This window comes from Pristiophorus japonicus, chromosome 8 (genome assembly GCF_044704955.1).
Source record: "Pristiophorus japonicus isolate sPriJap1 chromosome 8, sPriJap1.hap1, whole genome shotgun sequence".
Lineage (NCBI taxonomy): Eukaryota > Metazoa > Chordata > Chondrichthyes > Pristiophoridae > Pristiophorus > Pristiophorus japonicus.
Window position 1 is genome coordinate 229936316 of NC_091984.1, and position 23456 is coordinate 229959771.

The window sequence follows — 23456 nt, forward strand, 5'->3', positions numbered from 1 at the left end:
TTCAAGAGCCCTTTTTTTTTGGTGGTTTTTGTGGGGGTTTTTTGGGCAGTAAAACCAGAGATATATATACAAGTGCCCCCTATAAAAGGGGAGGGGGACACTAAAAACCCAGCAATTAAAACAAATTAAACTTTAAAACATATAAAATCAAATTAAAATTTGGTTGCCGGGGGTAACGATGCACTCCAGTCCCTTCGGCGCCCACCTCTCGCGGAAGGCCGCGAGCGTACCGGTGGACACCGCGTGCTCCATCTCCAAGGACACCCTGGACCGGATGTATGCACGGAAGAGAGGCAGGCAGTCGGGCTGAACGACCCCCTCGACCGCCCGCTGCCTGGACCGGCTGATGGCACCCTTGGCCGTGCCCAGGAGCAGTCCTACGAGGAGGTCTTCGGACCTACCCGCTCCCCTCCGCACAGGGTGCCCAAAGATCAGGACTGTGGGACTGAAGTGTAACCAGAAATTGAGGAGCAGCCCCCTTAAATAATGGAAACAGGGGCTGCAACTTTGCACACTCCATAAAAACGTGGATCTGCATTACAACTCTTTTGGGGGTGGAACAAATAAACATTAGATCGAATGCCCCCCGATCTGGGGGACACTCCAAACACTATTAACTGCCCTCTTTTTTTTTTGTTTTTTTTGGGGTGGGGTTTTGTGATTTTTTTGGGAGGCATTAAAACCATATAATTTACAAGTGCCCCCTATAAAAGGGGAGGGGGACACTAAAACCGGCAAATAAAACAAATTAAACTTTAAAACATATAAAATCAAATTAAAATTTGGTTGCCGGGGGTAACGATGCACTCCAGTCCCTCCGGCGCCCACCTCTCGCGGGAGGCCGCGAGCGTACCGGTGGACACCGCGTGCTCCATCTCCAGGGACACCCTGGCGCGGATGTACGCGCGGAAGAGAGGCAGGCAGTCGGGCTGAACGACCCCCTCGACCGCCCGCTGCCTGGACCGGCTGATGGCACCCTTGGCCGTGCCCAGGAGCAGTCCTACGAGGAGGCCCTCGGACCTACCCGCTCCCCTCCGCACAGGGTGCCCAAAGATCAGGGGTGTGGGACTGAAGTGCAACCAGAAATTGAGGAGCAGCCCCTTTAAATATTGGAAACAGGGTCTGCAACCTCGCACACTCCATAAAAACGTGGATCTGCAATACAGGCTGAAAGACACAAAACAGCTGGAATTTATAATGGAAACCGTTGCTAAGAGCAAAGTAAGGTTTTGTTGACAGACATGCACGTAGATGTAAGGGACTGGATTTTCGGCTTGTCGCTGCTTCTGTTTTCGCTCCGGAGGTGGGTAATGGCGGCGGGAAGCATTTCTGGACAGGCGGCCAGCTTCTAGTGCCTCGCCGGGACATACGATGCGGGGTTTGCAGGGGCGCAGAGCAGTACCGCCCAGGAGAGGCGAGCCGGTGTGCAACCTGGTGGGGCCGCCCGTGAAAGCTGGTGGTCCGAGCTGTACCGGCCGCAGTGAGGGAAGGAACGTCGACCTGAGGTAAGTGTGATTGTTTTTTAATTTTTTTAATTTTTGCGATTTATGTTGATGCGGCGTCAGTGAGGTATTGGGAATGTTTTGGGTATTTTTTTTCCCCCGATTTCTTTTTTCCCAGGGAAGCCTCTCTCAGAGCGCTCCGAGGCCGGCTGTTTAGCTCGTGATTTTCAGTTGCTCAGCCGGCCTAGTGCTCTAACAGAGGTGCGGAATGCCACCCCCTTAGCACTCCGCCCCACACTCAGCGCCCAGCTGATGAATTTTGCGGCTGAAGACGCAAGCCATTTCCCGGCGGAAAATTTACCTCCTGGATTAGCGCCACAACAGAGGCGTGCTAGAATGTCCACCCCATGAGTTTTAACGATCCAATTAAACAAACACAATAAATACTGGTAAACAACATGTCAGTCCTAATGATGGACTGTTTTCTGTGCTGTAAGTATCTATGGTTCTCATGAGGATGTACAATATCTCAGGTGAGGGCAGTACCAGGAACAAAGCCAGTGTGTGCTGCTCTTGCAGTGTGGCTACAGATACGCTATGGTCTGTTTGTGGGGGTGCAGAGCAATACCGCCCGGGAGAGGCGAGCCGGTGTGCAACGCCCCTGATTTCGACGCCATCTCGAAATTGGATCCGTAATGCCCCGCAGCGCACCCTAGTGGGACCGCCTCTGAAAGCTGGAGGTCCGCGCTGTCGCGGCCCCAAAAATAAGAACTGAAGCAAAAACCATCACTTGCAACAAGTCCATCTTGTCTGTACAAGTCTTACACATAAATGGCACCTTTTCTCCAAAGTAATCTCTCTGGGGTCCAGGAAATCTCTCTGGGGTTTTGGCACTGGTGCTGTCTTCTCACTCCTTAGTGCTACTGCAAGCTAGGTCAGTGTTTTTATGACTCCCATCTCATTTATATCAAAGTCATGGGGGTCACGCTTCTGTTGCAGAGTTAAACCAGGCAGAGAGGTAAATTTTGCGGCGGGAAATGGTTTGCGTCTCCATATCATAATTAACCTTGATCATTCTGTGACTGCACTCTGCTCGGGATACTATGACTTCCATTTCTTGCATGAATGTTTGGATCATTAGTCTCGCTGTTCATCCATACCCTTCAGCATCTTTCTTTTGAATTTATATACTTTGTTGGCGGAGAGGCCATGGCCCTCTAACCCGGTTCACCTTTGCATTTTTTTTTTAATCACAGATGTGATTGGGGGTGCAATGACATCACAGTATCATCGAACATCTCAAATTGCTTTCTCATCTAACTTGGTAAACTAATCTTTGATCAAGCTTTTGGTCACCTGTCCTAATATCTCCTTATGTGGTTCGGTATCAAATTTTGTTTGATAACGCTCCCGCGAAGCACTTTGGGATGTTTTATTATATTAAAGGTGCTATATAAATGCAAGTTGTTGTTATTGTTGTTGAGACAATATAGACAATGAGTCCCTTTTAATTCAGTTTAAATAGGATGCTCTTAAGAGATGGTATAAATGTTCTGATGAAGCGAACATACCCAAAACCTCATAACCCATTTTTTCTCTTTGACTGACCTGCTGTGCAATCCAAGTTTTTCTGAGTTTTTTTCATGTTAGCTGTGGCTCAGTGGGTAGAACACTCGCCTCTGAGTCAGAAGGTTGTGGGTTCAAGTACTCATTCCAGAGACTTGAGCACAAAATCCAGGCTGACACTCCAGTGCAGCACTGAGGGAGTGCAGCACTGTCGGAGGTGCCGTCCTTCAGATGAGAAATTAAACCAAAAGCCCCATCTGTTCTCTCAGGTGGACATAAAAGATCCCATGGCCATGTTTGAAGAAGAGCAGGGGAGTTATCCCGGTGTCCTGGCCAATTCATAGGCAGTCCCTCGGAATCGAGGAAGATTTGCTTCCACTCTTAGCATGAGTTCTTAGGTGGCTGTACAGTCCAATACAAGAACCACAGTCTCTGTCACAGGTGGGACAGACAGTCGTTGAGGGAAGGGGTGGGTAGAGAGTCTGGTTTGCCAAATGCTCCTTCCGCTGCCTGCGCTTGATTTCTGCATGCTCTCGGCGATGATACTCGAGGAGCTCCACTTAGGGCAGTCTGTGGCTAGGGACTCCCAGGTGTCATTGGGGATGTCGCACTTTATCAGGGAGGCTTTGAGGGTGTCCTTGTAACGTTTCCTCTGCCCGCCTTTGGCTCGTTTGCCGTGGACGAGTTCCAAGTAGAGTTGCTGGAGAAATACCACCAGCGATGTCTCCTCAAGATCCTTCAAATCCCCTGGGAGGACAGACTCACAAACATTAGCATCCTCGTCCAGGCCAACATCCCCAGCATTGAAGCACTGACCACACTTGATCAGCTCTGCTGGGCAGGCCACATAGTTCGCAGGCCAGACACGAGACTCCCAAAGCAAGTGCTCTACTCCTGGCCAATATTTATCCCTCAACCAACATTACTTAAAAAAAAAGATTACCGGTCATTTCACATTGGCTACTGTGTTTTCTACATTACAACAGTGACTACACGCAAAGTACATAATCGGTTGTAAAGCACTTTGGGACATCCCGAGGTCTGAAAGGCACTCTATAAACGTAAGTCCTCTCTTTTCAAATTTGAAGAGCCTCCTCGAACGGGCGCAATCGTCGGAAACTCACCGAAGGCTGAGGGGTGAGCTAATAACTTTAAAATTATGAAAGGTTTTGATCGAGTGGATACAGAGCGAATTATTCACTTGTGGGGAAGAGCATAACTAGAGGCCATCAATATAAGATAGTCACCAAGAAATCCAATAGAGAATTCAGAAGAAACGTATTTAAAAGGATTTATATAGCGCCTTTCATGACCACTGGACATCTCAAAGTGCTTTATGGAGTACTTTTTTGTAGTGTAGTCACTGTTGTAATGTTGTAACCAGGGAGTGGTGAGATTGTGGAACTCGTTACCAGTGGTTGAGGCGAATAGTATCGATGCATTTAAGGGGAGGCTAGACAAGCAAATGAGGGAGAAGGGACTAGAGGGTTATGCTGATAGATTTAGATGAGGAAAGACCGGAGGAGGCTCAAGTGGAGCATAAAGGCCGGCATGGACTGGTTGGGCCGAATGGCCTATTTCTGTGCCGTATATCCTGTGTAATCACTATGCTCATTATTTTGTTTGTGGGGTGGCCAGTTATGTGGGTGAGGGCGCATGCTTTTTTGCATAAGAAATAGATGCAGGATTAGCCATTGGGCCCCTCGCGCCTGCTCCGCCATTCAATAAGATCATGGCTGATCTGATCCTGGCCTCAACTCCACTACCCTGCCCGCTCCCAATAACCCTTGACTCCCTTATCGCTCAAAAATCTGTCTATCTGCACCTTAAATATATTCAATGACCCAGCCTCCACAGCTCTCTGGGGTAGAGAACTCCAAAGATTCATGACCCTCTGGGAGATGAAATTCCTCCTCATCTCCATTTTAAATGGGCGATCCCTTAATCTGAAACTATGCCCCCTCGTTCTAGATTCCCCCAGGAGGGATAACATCCTCTCTGCATCCACCCAGTCAAGGCCCGTCACAATCTTATAAAATTAAACCAGCGCTAAAGATTGCAGAAACTCGATTTTACGCCTGAGTCCAAAATTCTACCGGTGTGCTTTTTTTGTGTGTTGGTTTGGCCGATTTAAAACGATAACTTGTATTTTATATAGCGCCTTTAACGTAGTGAAACGTCCCAATGCACTTCACGGGAGTGTTGTGAGTTTTTTTTTAAAAGAAACTAGCGGAAACTCTCTGTCTGCACGGTGTCCTTTTAATTTTGTTCTTTAGAGGGCGCAAAAAAAAACCTCGAAGCAAGACTCCAACGTGTCTTTCTGCTTTCGGAGACTGCCCTGATTAGGATGAACGGCCATTGAAATCTTCATTATGGGTAAGGTCTGAATGCTGTGATCAGAGGGAAGGGGTGCGTGTAAATATATCGCAGCCGGAGCTCAAGGCAGGGCAACCTTTAGGAAAGCAGTAGTCTTCGGGAAGCTTGTTCTCGGTGGCGAGAGGTACGGAAGTGAATTGTGCTGTTGCAATTTAGGAATAGACTTGGGCACGGCTGCCGGTGGGTTGGACTGCGGTTGACATGACTTGGGTGCAGTAATTTGATCTGAAGTTTTCTCCTCCCACATCCCGACACGAATGGGCTTTTTTTTTTAAATTTCGGTTTATGTTGCTCTGTTTCGTGTCGGCCTCTTTTTCTTCTGATGTCTCTCCGAAGGACGTAACATCCTCCAGCAGCGGCCGGCGTTTCGCTGGCAAAGGCGCATTTAAAGGAGCCGGGGACCCAGGCTCCCAATATTGGGGGGAGGCTTTGGCTGATGTCAGGACCGACAACATTCTTGTTTGTCTCCCCCCCTCCCTCCCATCCGGCAACCGAGGACCAAGACCGGTCTTTTGGACCGAACAGGTACACCATTATTACAATCACAATGTTACAATTGACTTCCTCTTAAAGGTAAACTTGACACTGAGAAAGTTTTTTTTCTCAATTAGGCTCATTGAGTAGATAGAGCTGGCAGTGGGATAACTCGCTGGTGTCTCGGAACTAAATCAGTTCAGAAATTCCCGCACAAGCGGGCACTTTTTCATTTGGATGCTGCAATCTTTGTTTAAAATGCAACCGGCTTAGGATTTGTGAAATATAAAAGGTTCCCAGAAAAGCAACGTGGCTATTTTCAGTGTGTGTGTGTGTGTGTGTGTGTGTATCTTTCTCCCACCGACAGAAATTTCTCTTATTAAGGAAGCATGACTTTTTTTTTAAATCCCAAATTAACAAACGGCTAACCGAATCGTGGGACACCATGGTTTTGAAGGAGGATGTGATACCAGTAGGAACTTACAAATTACAGAGGACGGTTGGTTAATGACAGATAAATGAGCATCCTTGCTGTCTCACTGTAGTTTCCAGCTGTATTGCAGGTGTGCTGCTAGGCTTCAGGACACCTTGATACCCATTGCAATACTGTGGCAGTCACATTTTGGCAACCAGTAAAGATAAGTGTACTTGAGTTGGATATAGAATCATAGCACAGAAGGCCATTTGGCCCATCAAGCCCGTGCTTATGAAGTCTCTTCTTCTCAGGCAGTCCCTCGGAGTTGAGGATGACTTGCTTCCACACTAACATGAGTTCTCAGGTGACTGATGAGTCCAATCCAGGACCTACAGTCTCTGTCACAGGTGGGACAGACGGTGATCAGAGGGACGGGTGGGTGGGGGGCTTGGGTTGTCGTGTGCTCCTTCCGCTGTTTACGCTTGGCTCCCGCGTGCTCCCGGCTAAGAGCCTCGAGGTGTTCGGCGCCTTCCCGGATACTTCTCTTCCACTTTGGGCCGGTCTTGGGCCAGGGATTCCCAGGTGTCGGTGGGGATGTTGCACTTTATCAAGGAGGCTTTGAGGGTGTCCTTGAAGCGTTTCCTCTGCCCACCTGGGGCTTGTTTGCTGTGTCGAAGCTCCGAGTAGAGCGCTTGTTTTGGGAGTCGAGTATTGGACGTTCGAATGATGTGGCCCATCCGTCGGAGCTGATCAAGCGGGGTCAGTGCTTCGATCCATTCATCAGGATCACGGCTTGCATGTCATCGTGGACCAGACAGAGGATGGTGACAAAGGTTTGAGGGCAGCTGAAATGGAGGAGGACGCTCCATAATCCCTCACGGTTGACCGTGTCAAAGACCTTTTGTGAGGTCAAAAAAAGGCCAAGTACAGGGGTTGGTGCTGTTCCCTGCATTTCTCTTGGCCAGCAGCGGGGTAGGGCCTTGGGTGCTTGGGCCGTAGGTCGTTTTGACTGCGCTGAAGAATCCACGCACGTTGTGGTTGTTGGCTAACTGCTGGATCTCCTGTGCTTTTTCCATCCACCATCTGTTTTTTTAGATTGCGGGTTTTTGTTGGATTTCGGCCTTCAGCCGTTTGTAGAGCTGCTTTCTTGCTCTCGTGTTGGGTTGCTGTTTTAAATTCAGAAATGCCCTGCGCTTGCGGCTGATTAGCTCCTGGATCTCTTGGTCGTTCTCGTCGAACCAGTCTTGGTGTTTCCTAATCATGTGACTGAGCTTCTCTTCGCAGGTGCTGATTATGGAGGCCTTGAGGGCAGACCAGACGCTGTACATGGCAATGTAGTTGACTCTTAACTGCCCTCTGACTTGCTAGGCAATTTCATTCAGCTATTAATAGGGCGGCTGAGGGCAATTATGGATGGGCAATAAATGCTGGCCTTGCCACATCCCATGAATGAATAAAAAAGAAGTTCTGGTTAAAAATAAAATACACGTTATGTCAAATTGAGGACTAGGTTCTGTAGCAGGATGTGCACCTTGGGATTACTCCTCATTACCTTCAAAGTAACATACAGAATATGCTAAAACCATACATGTCATATCCATACATGACAATTTTAACCCAACTCACCGGGCAGGCGGTTAGAAACGAGCATGCTACTTGCCCACTGAGATCCCGACCATGTGCGCTGTTCAACTGCCAGGAATGGGACACCCATCTAAAGCAGGCCGGAGATACAAATCGGGGTCTGTTACATCAACAAAGAAAAAACTTGCAGTTATACCGGCCACAGGATGTCCCAAAGTGCATTACAGCCAATTAAGTACTTTTGAAGTGTAATCATTGTTGTAATGTAGGAAACCCAGCAGCCAATTTGCCCACAGGAAGCTCCCACACACAGCATTGAGATAAATGACAAGATAATCTGTTTGTGTTGTTGGTTGAGGGATAAATATAGGCCAGGACATCAGGGAGAACTCCACTGCTCTTCTCAAAATAGTACCATGGAATCTTTTACGTCCACCCGAGAGAGCAGACGGGGCCTCGGTTTAATGTCTGATCTGAAAGTCGGCATCTCCAACGGTACGGCAGTCCCTCAGCACTGCACTGGAGTGTCAGCCTAGATTTCTTTGTGCTCAAGTCTCTTGAACAGTGGGAGGAGGAGGGGTAGGGGGGGGAGGGGAGAGGGGCGCACTAGGCAGAAGCAGTCTTCAGCTGGTCTGCAAACAGAAGAGGCCCGTGTGGGGCCAGCAGAGGGCTCCTCTGGGTCCCATTGGGTTGCCAACTCTGGTCGGACGCATTCCTGGAGGTTTCACCATATGACCTCCCGCCTCCAACTGCTCCATCCGGTCAAACAGCTTTCTTTTTTCTTTACCAAATATTTTCAGAACTAATAAACAAAAGTGTTCAAAGAAAATGAAAAGTACACGGGCTATTTTTTTAATGTTCCAATGATTTTTCTCCTGGGATTCCCACAGCAGTGTCTCGGAGATTAACCTTTAATTCCTGAAGATTCCAGGGCAATCCTGGAGGCTTTGTGACCCTAGGGCCTCACAAGAAAAGCTGCAGCTTCCTCTGCCCTGATTTTTGTTCACCCTCAAGTGACCCAATGTTAGAATTTGCTTTGTGTCCAGTATCCCATCAAAGTTAATCATCATATAAGAACATAAGAAATAGGAGCAGGAGTAGGCCATACGGTCCCTCGAGCCTGCTCCGCCATTCAATAAGATCATGGCTGATCTGATCATGGACTCAGCTCCACTTCCCCGCCTGCTCCCTATAACCCCTTATCTCCTTATTGTTTAAGAAACTGTCTATTTCTGTCTTAAATTTATTCAATGTCACTGCTTCCACAGCTCTCTGAGGCAGCGAATTCCACAGATTTACAACCCTCTGAGAGAAGAAATTTCTCATCTCTGTTTTAAATGGGCGGCCCCTTATTCTAAGATCGTGCCCTCTAGTTCTAGTCTCCCCCATCAGTGGAAACATCCTCTCTGCATCCACCTTGTCAAGCCCCCTCATAATCTTATACGTTTCGATAAGATCACCTCTAATTGTTCTGAATTCCAATGAGTAGAGGCTCAACCTTTCCTCATAAGTCAACCCCCTCATCTCCGGAATCAACCTAGTAAATCTTGTCTGAACTGCCTCCAAAGCAAGTATATCCTTTCGTAAATATGGAAACCAAAACTGCACACAGTATTCCAGGTGTGGCCTCACCAATACCTTATATAGCTGTAGTAAGAATTCCCTGCTTTTATACTTGGCAATAAAGGCCAAGATACCATTGGCCTTCCTGATCACTTGCTGTACCTGCATACTATTCTTTTGTGTTTCATGCACAAGTACCCCCAGGTCCCATTGTACTGCAGCACTTTGCAATCTTTCTCCATTTAAATATTAACTTGCTCTTTGATTTTTTTCTGCCAAACCTCTCACTTTCCAATGTTATACTCCATCTGCCAAATTTTTGCCCACTCACTTAGCCTGTCTATGTCCTTTTCCAGGTTTTTTGTGTCCTCCTCACACATTGCTTTTCCTCCCATCTTTGTATCATCAGCAAACTTGGCTACATTACACTCAGTCCCTTCTTCCAAGCCATTAATATACTAATATTGGAGATTAGTTGGGACACAGGAGGAGGAAGAAGCAAATGGGTTGGCCACATCCCATGTGAGGGCTAATATCCGATTAGCCAGAACAATAGAGGCACTGAAGCTAACGCATAGCAAGGTCACGTTAACTATCTGGGATTGTCCAAGTCATCTCCTGTTCCTTTATAATGTCAGACAGGAAACATCAGGTTAAATTGATTAGGAGTTAAGCCATTAAGATGGCCATTGGGTCAAGATCTGGAGGTTTGGTGAGAAAGAACTTCGCTTCAATATACATTCTGGGCATCGTGATATGACTCTCATTCAAGGAGGGATGCCTGGAAGGTCTTTTTGCACATGTGACAGATGAGTAACTGAGGGAAACACAAGAATGAGTAGCAGCCTTCTTGTAGTTATAGCTCACTGGACAGTCGGATGTCCAACACCTACGGAAGCCAAGCTTGTTTACCTTGGGTCTGCAGGAAACCAGGTTGTACGTTGAGTCTATTGCATAACGCTAATAGTTATTATACTTTTGGTGTCTGAGTAATAAACATGCATCTGGACAAATCGCTCGAGCCTGAATCACGAGGAATCATTTAATTGTGTTTAAAGAGGTTTCCATATGCCCATCTTAATCACTTGCCTGAAAACTGGAGGGCGGTCGGGTTCCCCCCCCCTCCCGATCCTCGCCTGCCCAGGGCAACCCCCTCTGCGCTCTCTTCATGGCGGGACGCGAACCGGTGGCATTTAAATGAAACCCAGCATTTTAAAACCATCGTGGGTTCCTGCTGCCTCTATTAGGCAGGGAATCAACTCACCGAAGCAATTTTCAGCACTCTGTTTAAAATCTGCCCCATTGGTCAGGCTGCAATCATAATATTGCACCCACTTCTCAGCACTTTTCTTTAGGAAAGAAAGACTTGCATTTATATAGCACCTTTCATGACCACCGGACGTCTCAAAGCGCTTTACAGCCAATGAAGTACTTTTGGAGTGTAGTCACTGTTGTAATGTGGGAAACACGGCAACCAATTTGCGCACAGCAAGCTCCCACAAATAGCAATGTGATAATGACCAAATAATCTGTTTTTTTTTTGTTAGGTTGATGTTGAGTGATTAAATATTGGCCAGAACACCAGGGATAACACCTCTGCTCTTCTTTTGAAATAGTGCCATAGGATCATTTACATCCACTTGAGAAGCAGACGGGGCCTTGGTTTAACATCTGAAAGACGGCATCTCTGACAGTGCAGTGTTCCCTCAGCACTGCACTGGAGTGTCGTCTTAGATTTTTGTGCACAAGATCCTGGAGTGGGACTGGAACCCACAAATCTTCTGACTCAGAGGTGAGAGTGCTACCCACTGAGCCACAGTTGACATTAACATATACCCAATATATATCTAGACCATTGGGACAGACTCCTGAAGATGATGCAAGGGGGGCAAGAGGCATTAGTTGCAGAATTCTATGACTCTTAAGGCTGCTGCTGCTATCCTGAAATGCTGCATTTTCTTTGCATACAAATAGATTGCTGAAATGTTTGGTGTGCTTGGACTTTGCGAAGGGAAAGTGGAATATTTGACCTGGCAAAACACAACGTGCCATGCAATTCGAGCAAGCTGCTTTACAAATGTGAATGTGACTCATTTGGGTTCTTTATTTGCTATTGGGTCATCAATTCAGGACCGGAGAAAGGAATCACATTCTCACTGCTGAAACCATACTTGAACAGAGATTACGTGGAAACTTTTCACAATATTATAACGTGTGCTGGAAATTCAACAATGTGCTGCTAATCATTAATTGGTTCCCTTGCTGCAACACACCTGCAGCATTCACACAGAAAATTCCACTCTCCACTATATAGGTTGCATTGTGTAATAGGTCACGTAATCATCTGTGGATATATATCTACAGCTCTCCCAAAATGTGGAGACCATGTACAGGATTGTGCAAGACCGTGTGTGTATTTCTTGTGAGAACTTCTCTCTCTATTCAGACTCACGGGATGTGTGCATCGCTGGCAAGGCCAGCATTTATTGCCCATCCCTAATTTCCCTTAACTGAGTGGCTCGCTGAGCCATTTCAGAGGGGCAGTTATGAGTCAACCACATTGCTGTGTGTCTGGAGCCAGACCAGGTAAGGGTGGCAGATTTCCTTCCCTAAAGGGACATCAGTGAACCAGATGGGTTTTTCCGACAATCCGCTAGTTTCATGGTCACCATTACTGATACTCGCTTTTTAATTCCAGATTTATTTAATTAACTGAATTCAAATTCCCACAGCTGCTGTGGTGGGATTTGAACGCACGTGTCCGGATTAATAGTCCAGGCCTCTGGTAATGGAACATTTTCCCCAGTTTTTCCCTTCTGTTACACCATGGAGTGCGCCCATTAGGTAGAGTTAGATAATTGATTAGAAAAACACTTTCTCCACTGTCTCAACTCCAGTTTCACAAGCACCAGAATTATTGTTTCCTGATTAAGATCTAGTCACTGTTCGACAGAAGTCATATTCAACCCTTTTTAATCCTATTATAATTGACTGCAAGGACTAATGCATGGTCCACTTAAATTGCAGAACCACTTCTTGAGATGGCATTTCATGCCATCAGAAGTTCGAGCACCTATATTGCATCAGCCCTGTAATGTCTTGACATGCCTAGCGATCTAAACTCTACCCCATTGGCATGGTCGGACAGATTGCAGAACAATGGCAACACTAAACCAACAATATACTTGTTCAAGAAGTCCAAATCATGACTTCAATTTTTTTTGTCTGCACATCTGTCCTAATGTCAGAGAATGGTCCATAAGTGCCAGCAATGCAAACACTACATTGCTGGTCTGTATGAGCAAATCATGTGTTTGGCCTCTCTGCACCAGTAAAGGTCGTGGCTTATGAAAGTTTACACAGGACACCAGGACCCTGTCCCCAATCTCCTTGAGGAGGAGTTGGCTGAGGACACTGCAGATCTCTTCACTGATGTCTTTCAAAGATCATTGGAATTGGGAAACAGCCCAATGGATTGGAAAGTAGAAAATGTGATTTCCCCCCATCTAGGGTGTCTGGCTTGGCTCAGTGCTAACGTTCTCGCCTCTGAGTCAGAAGGTTGTGGGTCAAGTCCCACACCTGAGACTTGAGCTTACAATCTAGGCTGGCACTCCAGTGCAGTGATGAGGGAGTGCTGCACTGTTGGTGCCGTCTTTTGGATGAGACGTTAAACTGAAGCCCTGTCTGCCCTATGACAGATGTGGCTTTTTTAAAAATTCATTCCTCAGGAGTGGGTGTCACTGACAAGGCCGGCATTTAGTGCCGATCCCTAATTGCCCCTTGAGAAGATGGTAGTGAGCTGCCACCTTGAACCGCTGCAGTCCGTGTGGTGAAGGTGCTTCCACAGTGCTGTTGGGGAGGGAGTTTCAGGATTTTGATCCATCGACGATGAAGGAACAGTGAAATATTTCCAAGTCAGGATGGTGTGTGACTTGGAGGGGAACGTAGAGGTGGTGGTGCTCCCATGCGCCTGCTGCCTTTGTCCTTCTAGTTGGTAGAGATCGTGGGTTACGGAGATGCTGCCAAAGAAGCCTTGGCGAGTTGCTGCAGTGTATCGTGTAGATGGTACTTTAATGAACGGAAAATCTTGTAGACAGTACATACGGCAGCCACAGTGCGCTGGTGATGAAGGGAGTGAATGTTTAAGGTGGTGGATGGGGAGCCAATCAAGCGGGCTGCTTTGTTCTGGATGGTGTTGAACTTCTTGAGTGTTGTTGGAGCTGCACTCATCCAGGCAAGTGGAGAGTATTCCATCACACTCCTGACTTGTGCCTTGTAGATGGTGGAAAGGCTTTGGGGAGTCAGGAGGTGAGACACTCGCCGCAGAATACCCAGCCTCTGACCCACTCTTGTAGCCACGGTATTTATGTGGCTGGTCCAGTTAATTTTCTGGTCAATGGTGACCCCCAGGATGTTGATGGTGGGGAATTCTGCGATGGTAATGCTGTTGAATGTCATGGGGTGTTGGTTAGACTCTCACTTGATGGGGATAGTCAGTCCCTCGCACTTGTTACTTGCCACTTATGTCATCCAGGTCTTGCTGCATTCGGAAATGGACTGTTTCATTATCTGAGGAGTTGCAAATAGAACTGAACAATTATCAGCGAACATCTCCACTTCTGACCTCTCAAGGTCATTGATGAAGCAGCTGAAGATGGTTGGGCCTAGGACATTGCCCGGCCCTGAGGAACTCCTGCAGCGATGTTCTGGGGCTGAGATGATTGACCTCCAACAACCACAACTGATTCTCATTGACTTCAGTTTTACTAGGGGTCCTTGACGCCACACTTGGCCAAATGCTGCCTTGATGTCAAGAGCAGTCAGTCTCACCTCACCTCTGGAATTCAGGGGGTTGCAATTGCCCTTTTTGAAGTGTTCTGGCTGCTGCAATGGATGCAGCGGACTATCCGGCAAAATTCAGCTCCTTGGGGGTTTTTTTTCCAGCGGGCAGAAGTGAGAGCGGAGCACGGTGGCCGTCACTAGCGGGGTGGAAGTGGGGGCAGGACGGAGTGTTCGCAGCTGTCAGTTAAAGGGGAGAGCCGCTGCATTAATTTTAGTTAGGTCCACTGGGCCAAGAGGGGGGTGCCAGGCTGCCTGTTGGCCGCCCGGCCAAACCTGGGGGGCATAATTGTCGGGCCGACAACAACAAAAATAGCATGGCGGCTGTGGCAGTGTGCCCACCCCTTTCAGGATGGCCGTGCCGCCAGTTCACAGAGTGCGCCGACAGAAAAAGCTGCCGGTGGGGGCACCGACCAGTAGTGGGGCAATTTTGGGTAAGGGGAAATTTCACATTGGGGTCCCCACCAGACGGTCAGCGCGAGAAAGTGAGCGGCGAGGCCCCGGACACTGCTCCGCTCGTGAAGCAGGGCAATTTCTAAAATGGCGGCCCCTCCAAGGAGAGTCGGCAGCCAATCCGTGGCCACCGCTTTCCGGCGGTCAGAGGCTTTATTGAAAGGGGCAATTTTGGACCCAGCTCTTCTGTCCACATTTAGACCAAATGTGTAATGAGGTCTGGAGCTGGGTGGTCCAAACTCGGCATAGGTGAGCAGGTTATGTGTGAGCAAGTGCCGCTTGATAGCACTGTCGATGACACCTTCCATCACTTTGCTGATCACTGGGAGAAGACAGATAGGGCATTGATTGGATTTGCCCTGCTTTTTGTGGACAGGACATACCTGGGCAGTTTTCTACATTGTCGGGTAGATGCTATTGTTATAGCTGTACTGGAACAGTTTGGCTAGAGGCGCGACTCGTTCTGGAGCACAAGTCTTCAGCACGACAGCCGGGATGTTGTCATGGCCCATAGCCTGTATCTACTGCGCTCAGCTGTTTCTTGATATCACGAGGGCTGAATTGAATTGGCTGAAGACTGGCTTCTGTGATGGCGAGCACCTCAGGAGGAGGCCGATACGGATCATTCACTCAACACTTCTGGCTGAAGATGGTCGCAAACGATTCAGCCTTGTCTTTTGCACTCGCCTGCTGGGCTCCGCCATCATTGAGGATGGGGATGTTCGTGGAGCCTCCTCCTCCCATTGGCTGAATCATTTAACAAGATTTATTTTGACAGCAAAGGGCACAAGAACTAACTCACTCCTATTTGATTAGATTTTTTAAATATATAAAAGCAACATTAATGCCCATTTAAGATGTGCACTAATCCCAAACTAATGGGTTCCTCTCCTCAGCACAGCACCCAGTAAAGCGCACAGGTTAACTTGTAATGAAAAATACATGGTGTTCCACTGTTTTTATGTGGTTGTCACTATCTACTTATAGGTAACAGAGCCTGAAAACCACACCTTTTTAATGCCAATGAAAAGTTAGTCTCAAAGTTCAGGCCGCTAAACAATAGCAAGAGTAAGGATAGTCCATTCATTTTAAATGATTAAAATTTAGATTTCTATTCCTGAATGGAACTTTTACTTAACTTTTTAAGAAAAAACTCTTGGGCGGGTATAGCAAATGCCCCATTGCTGGTACAGTGCAATAGTGGTCTGCGACTGGTAACTGCAGAGTGCAATTTCATAACTTGGTATTGTTTTGGGCTGTAGATTGCACAATGGGGCAGACCACATTGTCCGCATGCCTGACACGAGACTCCCAAATAAAGCGCTCTACTCTGAACTCCATCACGGCAAACGAGCCAAAGGTGGGCAGAGGAAACGTTACAAGGACACCCTCAAAGCCTCCCTGATAAAAAACATCCCCACTGACACCTTGGAGTCCCTGGCCAAAGACCGCCCTAAGTGGAGGAAGTGCATCCGGGAGGGCGCTGAGCACCTCGAGTCTCGTCGCCAAGAACATGCAGAAACCAAGCGCAGGCAGCGGAAAGAGTGTGCAGCAAACCTGTCCCACCCACTCTTTCCTTCAACGACTATCTGTCCCACCTGTGGCAAGGACTGTGGTTCTCGTATTGGACTGTTCAGCCACCTGAGGACTCATTTTAAGAGTGGAAGCAAGTCTTCCTCGATTCTGAGGGACTGCCTATGATGATGATGATTATGCACTCTGCCAGAAAGAGAGAACTTGCATTTATATAGTGCCTTTCACATCCTCCGAACATCCCAAAGCACTTCACAGCCATTGAATTACCTTTTTGAAGTATGTAGGCAAACACAGTGGCCAATTTGCACACACTGTGCCCCACAAAAAGCAATGGGATAAATGAAACAAACAAATCAGTTTTTGTTTGGTGGCGCTGGTTGAGAGATGAATCTTGGCCGGGACACTGGGAGAACACCCTGCTCGAATAGTGCCATTGGATCTCTTGCCCGACAGGCAAACAGGGCCTCGGTTTAATGTCTCATGTGAAAGAGGGCACTTCTGACAGTGTAACACTCTCTCCGTACTGCACTGTTGTGTCAGCCTAGATTATGTGCTCCAACCTGCTGACTCGGTTGAGCGTATGATCGCTGAGCTGCCGAGAGCTCGTGGCTGCAGGAATTCCTCTGTTTTCTCTTTAATTTAGAAGGATAAAGGGTGATCTTATCGAGGTCTTTAAAATGATCAAGGAAATTGATAGGGTAGATGCGGCCCTCCCCCCCCCGGCCCTTGTTCTGGATTCCCCACCAGTTTTTCTGCATCATCTTTATTAATAGAGCTAAGCCATTTAGGCGTGAAATCAGGAAGCACTTTTTCATACAAAGGTGCCAATTTTCCACATGGCCGATTTTTGGCGTAGTTGTAGAGGTACATCCGATTTTTTTTTTTTTAGTGGCCGACTGCGCCAAAAAAAGTTCCAACTTTCACCGGAATAAACTTTCAGTTTGGAGCGACGCACATTGTCCTTGAGCTCTGTGGGTGCAGCTTAAGACCTGCGCTGAAAAACTGAGGTTGCCAGGGTAACGAGGGACATTGAATTTATCCTGTAGTGTCATTGCTGATTTTTCTCTCCCCAAGAACTTCTATTTACATAACGGGTGTAAGCATTCCAACAGGCTAATTTAAAAAAATTGATTTGTCTCTTTGTAAACTCAATCATGACCCCCCGTGATGGCCTCCTCCCCCACCCCCCCGCACCCGGTGCCACTTCTATCCTGAACCGAAATGCCCCCCACCCCCTGGTGCCGTGTCTTCAGCTTGGCTAAAACAATGGCGTCTTCTCTGAGCCGATTATCTCTTCGCTGTACTGGTTTTCTTAAGTGCAGGTAAGGTTTTCCAGAACAGTGCACTGCGCCGTTTTTGAAAAAAATCCTACTTGGCCAAACCGGCACCTCCGGCACAGCCGGTGACGTCAAAAAAAATCAGGAACTAAAAAAATCGGCCGAGAGTAGTTTAGGATGGCGCAGAAATTTGGGGGAAACTTACAGATTTTAGTCTGCTCCAAAAAAAACAGCGTAGGCAAAAAAAAATGGCATAGAATGGTGGCGAAAAGTCGGCCCATTTAATGGGTGCTGGAAATCTGTGAAGCCCAGTCCCAAAAATGCTGTTGAGGCTGGGGGCCGGTTGAAAATTTCAAGACTCAGATCGCTAGAATTTTGTGAGATGGAGTTGAGATACAGGTCAGCCTCTGTGTGGTCATATATTTAGACCCCTATGAAGTTGAAGAATGACCCACAGTGATGTAAAGAAAGACTTGTATATTTGGCATCATACACTTGATATGGGAGTGCTGGCCACTCTGACCAGTCCTTTTTGACTTGCAATGAAATGTTGTTATGCTCGTAATCTTCCTTCCTGGCAGGGGCAGTACTTTCTGACTTGTTATGAAGTGAATGTCTAAAGGTGCTGCCCAGTGGGAAGACAGTATAGTACATATTGTGATAATACTGTATTTTATCAAGCTTAGGTGCTCAATTTGGACTTGGTATATTGTGTATCATTTAGGTCAGAGTGTGGGAACATTCTGAACGGAAAGGTGGGACACCTATCAGAATATTATCATATATGTTCTGGGTTCAAGCCTCAGTCCAGCACATAATCTAGGCTGACACATCACTACAGTAGAGGAAGTGTATTATTGGAGGCCAATACTAATTGGATGAGGCTCTGAACCAAGGCCTATTCCAGTGGCTCAGGTGGGTATTAAAAGTTGCTTTTTGGCCTTTCAAGTCAGAACATGGACACTGAGCATCGAAGAGTTAGCTCCCAGTATTTATACTCCAGTTTCCATGGATTATTGGCTGACTTGTAAAGCCAGTTTTATCTGGACCAATTTAAAAAGCAACCAATATAAAAAGGCCTTAAATTTACCGTGGCACTGAAGAGTTATCCTGGGCAATAATCTTTTCTCATCAATGCCATCAAAAAACAGTACCTGTTAATTCACCTCACTTGCTATTAATATTAACTAGATATGCACAAATAGGCTGCTGCATCTACCCATGCAATGACCGTGACTGTGCTGTTGTGATCCAAAACTCGGCTGCCTGTGTCCTAACTCGCACCAAGTCCCGCTCACCCATCACCACTATGCTCGCTGACCTACATTGGCTCCTGGTTAAGCAACGCCTCGATTTCAAATTCTCATCCTTATTTTCAAATCCCTCCATGGCCTCGCCCCTCCCTATCTCTGTAATCTCCTCCAGCCCCACAACCCCCCGAGGTGTCTGCGCTCCTCAAATTCTGCCCTCCTGAACATCCCTGATTATAATCGCTCAACCATTGGTGGACGTGCCTTCTGTTGCCTGGGCCCCAAGCTCTGGAACTCCCTGCCTAAACCTCTCCACCTCTCTACGCTCCTTAAAACCTACCTCTTCGACCAAGCATTGGTCATATGCACTAATTTCTACTTATGCGGCTCGGTGTCAAATTTTTATCACACAATACTCCTGTAAGCGCCTTGGGGTGTTCCACTACGTTAAAGGTGCTATATAAAAACAAGTTGTTGTTGTTGTTAGTTAATTCATAGGATGGTCCATGTGCTTTGCTTCCAGACAGATATAACGGGATGCTATTTAACTACAAGTACTTTCTTATTTAAAGGAGGATGTATTTTTCAGCTGGTGATAGTATTTTGACACACCTTCCTCCCAGCCAAAATAAATATTAAGGTGTAGAATCCACAATAGTAGGACAACTCTACATTCGCTATTGATTGAGTCATCTTGCCTGAAGATGATTTTAGCCTAATAAAGAAAGGCTTGCATTTATATAGCGCCTTTCACGACCACTGGACATCACAAAGCGCTTTACAGCCAATTAAGTACTTTTGGAGTGGAGTCACTGTTGTAATGAAGGAAACGCAGCAGCCAATTTGCACACAGCAATCTCCCACAAACAGCAATGTGATAATGACCAGATCATCGTTTTTTAGTGATGTTGGTTGAGGGAGAAATATTGGGCAGGACACAGGGAGAACTCCCCTGCTCCTCTTCAAAATAGTGCCATGGGATCTTTTACATCCACCTGAGAGAGCAGACGGGGCCTCGGTTTAATGTCTCATTCGAAAGACGACCTCCGACAGTGCTGCGCTCCCTCAGCGCTGCACTGGTGTGTCAACCTAGATTTTGTGCTCCAGTCTCTGGAGAGGGATTTGAACCCACAACCTTCTGACTCGAAGGCTGCCCACTGAGACACTGCTGATACTTTTAATGGTAGAAGAAAATACTAGTAGAATCCAGCTCTGTGATTTCATCATCTTTTAATTTACAACCTTCAAGAATAAACAGACAAATTTGCAGATCCACCTATCCGATATGTCCAGCTTTACGAAAGAATGTTCCTCTTCTTTTTTTAAAAAAAACCTTACTGATTAATGGGTGTTATTCTAGTGACTTGCAGCCAACGCAATTTGCTGGACTGAGCTCACAAGGTGGTCTTCTGCAGCAATCTCTTGCATCAGTTCGACATTGCAGTTGGCTCATTCGAAAGGGGTGATGGGGAACTAGCTGCTTTGTGTTTCACACAGCTGTATCGGGCCCTGTGAAATAGCCACACAAGCTGATGCAATGTCTTGCTGTGACAATTTCACCATCCAATTAAATTGACGAGATGTTCCTGCTGCAGACTTCCAAAAATAATAGTGCAGTATTTCTGTAAGAATGGTTACGAGAAATTGAACTGCATTGATTGCATTTGTGTAATAATTTCAATCAGTTTTATTTCTTTATTGCACGTTCCCAACAGTCCTCATCTGATGGAGCTGCAGGATTGAGCATGTTTTCATGTTCAATTATGGCTGTAATGTCAGTGGCCAAAATCCAGTTGCCTCCGATACCTTACCGATCGGAAATTCAATTTTAGCGAGCTGAACCAGTAAAGTTTCCAATTCAAAATGGATCTGAAGTTGCATTCAAGTTTGGCTGGTTCTCACTAAAAGCCACTCTTTTAATCATAAATTGTCTATGCAGAAAATATGTATTTTCTGCCTTCCTAGTCCTAGCGTAAACAAGTCCTCTGTAATCTACATCTGTACGTTTCTAAAGTGAAATGAAAAAGAAGAATTGGACATCTGAAACAAGCAGAGTTCTGATGAAGGATGTCCTTTTCTTTGTTTAGATGCTGACTGACCTGCTGTGCTAGTGTTATTAAATGCTCCTCAAATACAGAAAGTCATCTCAGAACATTTTGCCTAGGGCAAAAGAGGGAAAACTGAACATTTGGGAATGGGGGCGAAATCATGGTGACCTCGCAATATGAATAGCAGCAATTAATAGACGGAGCTATTTAACAAAATGAAGTTGCACAGGCAATTCAGTGCATCACTAAGTCAGCATTAATGACTGCTGAATATTAATTGTAGCTGCGATCAGAGTCCGAGATTATTACAACTTTATTTTAGGGTTAAATCCATAGATAGCTGACAAGTTAACCGCATTAAATTGCCGGTCTATCGATTAGCTCAGAGTCCATGTGCGTGATTGGCAATGTTCTCGACCTCGCCCCTATTAACAGCTGCTTCCTTTCCTGGGATGCAGGCATTTCCTTCTAGAATGTTGAATAAATGAGCCTCTTCGGTGGCAGGGTGACCTGCTCCACTCCAATCTTTGGTTCCAGTTGAAGCCACCTTGTGCACAAGAAATGCTACCTGAGGTAGTATGGCCCTCACCGTCCCTGATATCCATTAAATGATGCACTGCCTGCAACTGGCCATGTACTTAATTTCTACAACCACTGACTTTCTGTTCTGAACACTTGTACTTGTAAAGGTACCTTCTGTATCTACTAGGTAAACATAGAAACATAGAAACATAGAAAATAGGTGCAGGAGTAGGCCATTCGGCCCTTCGAGCCTGCACCGCCATTCAATGAGTTCATGGCTGAACATGCAACTTCAGTACCCCATTCCTGCTTTCTCGCCATACCCCTTGATCCCCCTAGTAGTAAGGACTTCATCTAACTCCTTTTTGAATATATTTAGTGAATTGGCCTCAACAACTTTCTGTGGTAGAGAATTCCACAGGTTCACCACTCTCTGGGTGAAGAAGTTTCTCCTCATCTCGGTCCAAAATGGCTTACCCCTTATCCTTAGACTGTGTCCCCTGGTTCTGGACTTCCCCAACATTGGGAACATTCTTCCTGCATCTAACCTGTCTAAACCCATCAGAATTTTAAACGTTTCTATGAGGTCCCCTCTCATTCTTCTGAACTCCAGTGAATACAAGCCCAGTTGATCCAGTCTTTGTTGATAGGTCAGTCCCGCCATCCTGTGAATCAGTCTGGTGAACCTTCGCTGCACTCCCTCAATAGCAAGAATGTCCTTCCTCAGGTTAGGAGACCAAAACTGTACACAATACAACAGGTGTGGCCTCACCAAGGCCCTGTACAACTGTAGCAACACCTCCCTGCCCCTGTACTCAAATCCCCTCGCTATGAAGGCCAACATGCCATTTGCTTTCTTAACCGCCTGCTGTACCTGCATGCCAACCTTCAATGAGTGATGTATCATGACACCCAGGTCTCGTTGCACCTCCCCTTTTCCTAATCTGTCACCATTCAGATAATAGTCTGTCTCTCTGTTTTTACCACCAAAGTGGATAACCTCACATTTATCCACATTATACTTCATCTGCCATGCATTTGCCCACTCACCTAACCTATCCAAGTCGCTCTGCAGCCTCATAGCATCCTCCTCGCAGCTCTCACTGCCACCCAACTTAGTGTCATCCGCAAATTTGGAGATACTACATTTAATCCCCTCGTCTACAGTTTACTACAAAAGATCACGAGAGAATCTTCTAACTATAAAGAGAAACTACATCCATCACAGATAATCTACAAAGAAAAGGTTTCCCTTGTTACACCACTGACTACAGACTACTACTGACAAAGCCAGTAGAGGAGACAGGTAGCAATTCTGAGGGGTTTAGGGAGAGTCTGAAAGTGCAAGGACATATTTTACACCTGTAGAAAGAGCAGAGGATGTATGTTGGCAGGAGAGAAGGTGATGAGGGACATATTTTCACGCAGGCAGGAAAAATGCTGTGGAGAGATCTGAAGATTAAGGTGAGGATTTTGAAGTGGATGCTCCGAGGGACAGGCTGGCAAGGACAGCAGTGATGGCTGGGCTGTGCTGGACTTCACACAGGTTAGGATACAGGCCACAGAGTTCTGGGTGCAGTTTTCATTGAGAGGAACCAGTGAAGAGAGAATTGCAGAAATCAAACCTTGAGATGGTGAAGACATGAATGAGTGTTTCAGCCTAATGATGATGGCAGTCGATTATTCCTGAAGTGCAAGTAAGCAGTCTTGGCAATAAACCAGAATTGGGCGTTGAATCTCGGCTCAATATCAAGCAGGACACTGGGGTTTTCACCATCTGTTTCAATCTGGGCAGGCAGAGAGGAATGTCTTAAGAATGCATTAAACAGTCATCTACTATCATCGCCAACAGTTCTTTCTTGTATCTGCTATTCTTTTGATCCAGTAAAACAAATTAGTTTTATTGGACATAAAAATCATTACACATTGTAATCATTTTTTTTTTAAATGTACAAAATTTGGTTTAAAGAAATAGGCAACGGAGCTGGCTGACTGAATGAGGAGAAATTTCTTCTCCCGGGTCGTAAATCTTTGGAATTCTCTAGAGAGCTGTGGAGGCTGGGTCATTGAATATATTTAAGGTGGAGATAGACAGGTTTTTGAATGATAAG

At 46.4% G+C, this 23456-nt stretch overlaps 1 protein-coding gene across 2 annotated transcripts in view; it reads left to right on the forward strand.

The window, feature by feature from the left end:
• The first annotated feature begins 5313 nt into the window (after positions 1-5313).
• ydjc (YdjC chitooligosaccharide deacetylase homolog) overlaps positions 5314-23456 on the forward strand; it is a 71023-nt gene continuing 52880 nt past the window's right edge. The window contains exon 1 of one of the 2 annotated variants that reach the window (XM_070888045.1): positions 5314-5384. The gene's annotated coding sequence lies outside the window, so the exon portion shown is untranslated. Of the gene's footprint in view, positions 5385-5634; positions 5910-23456 lie in introns of those variants that run through there. The other variant, XM_070888044.1, reaches the window with a different exon arrangement.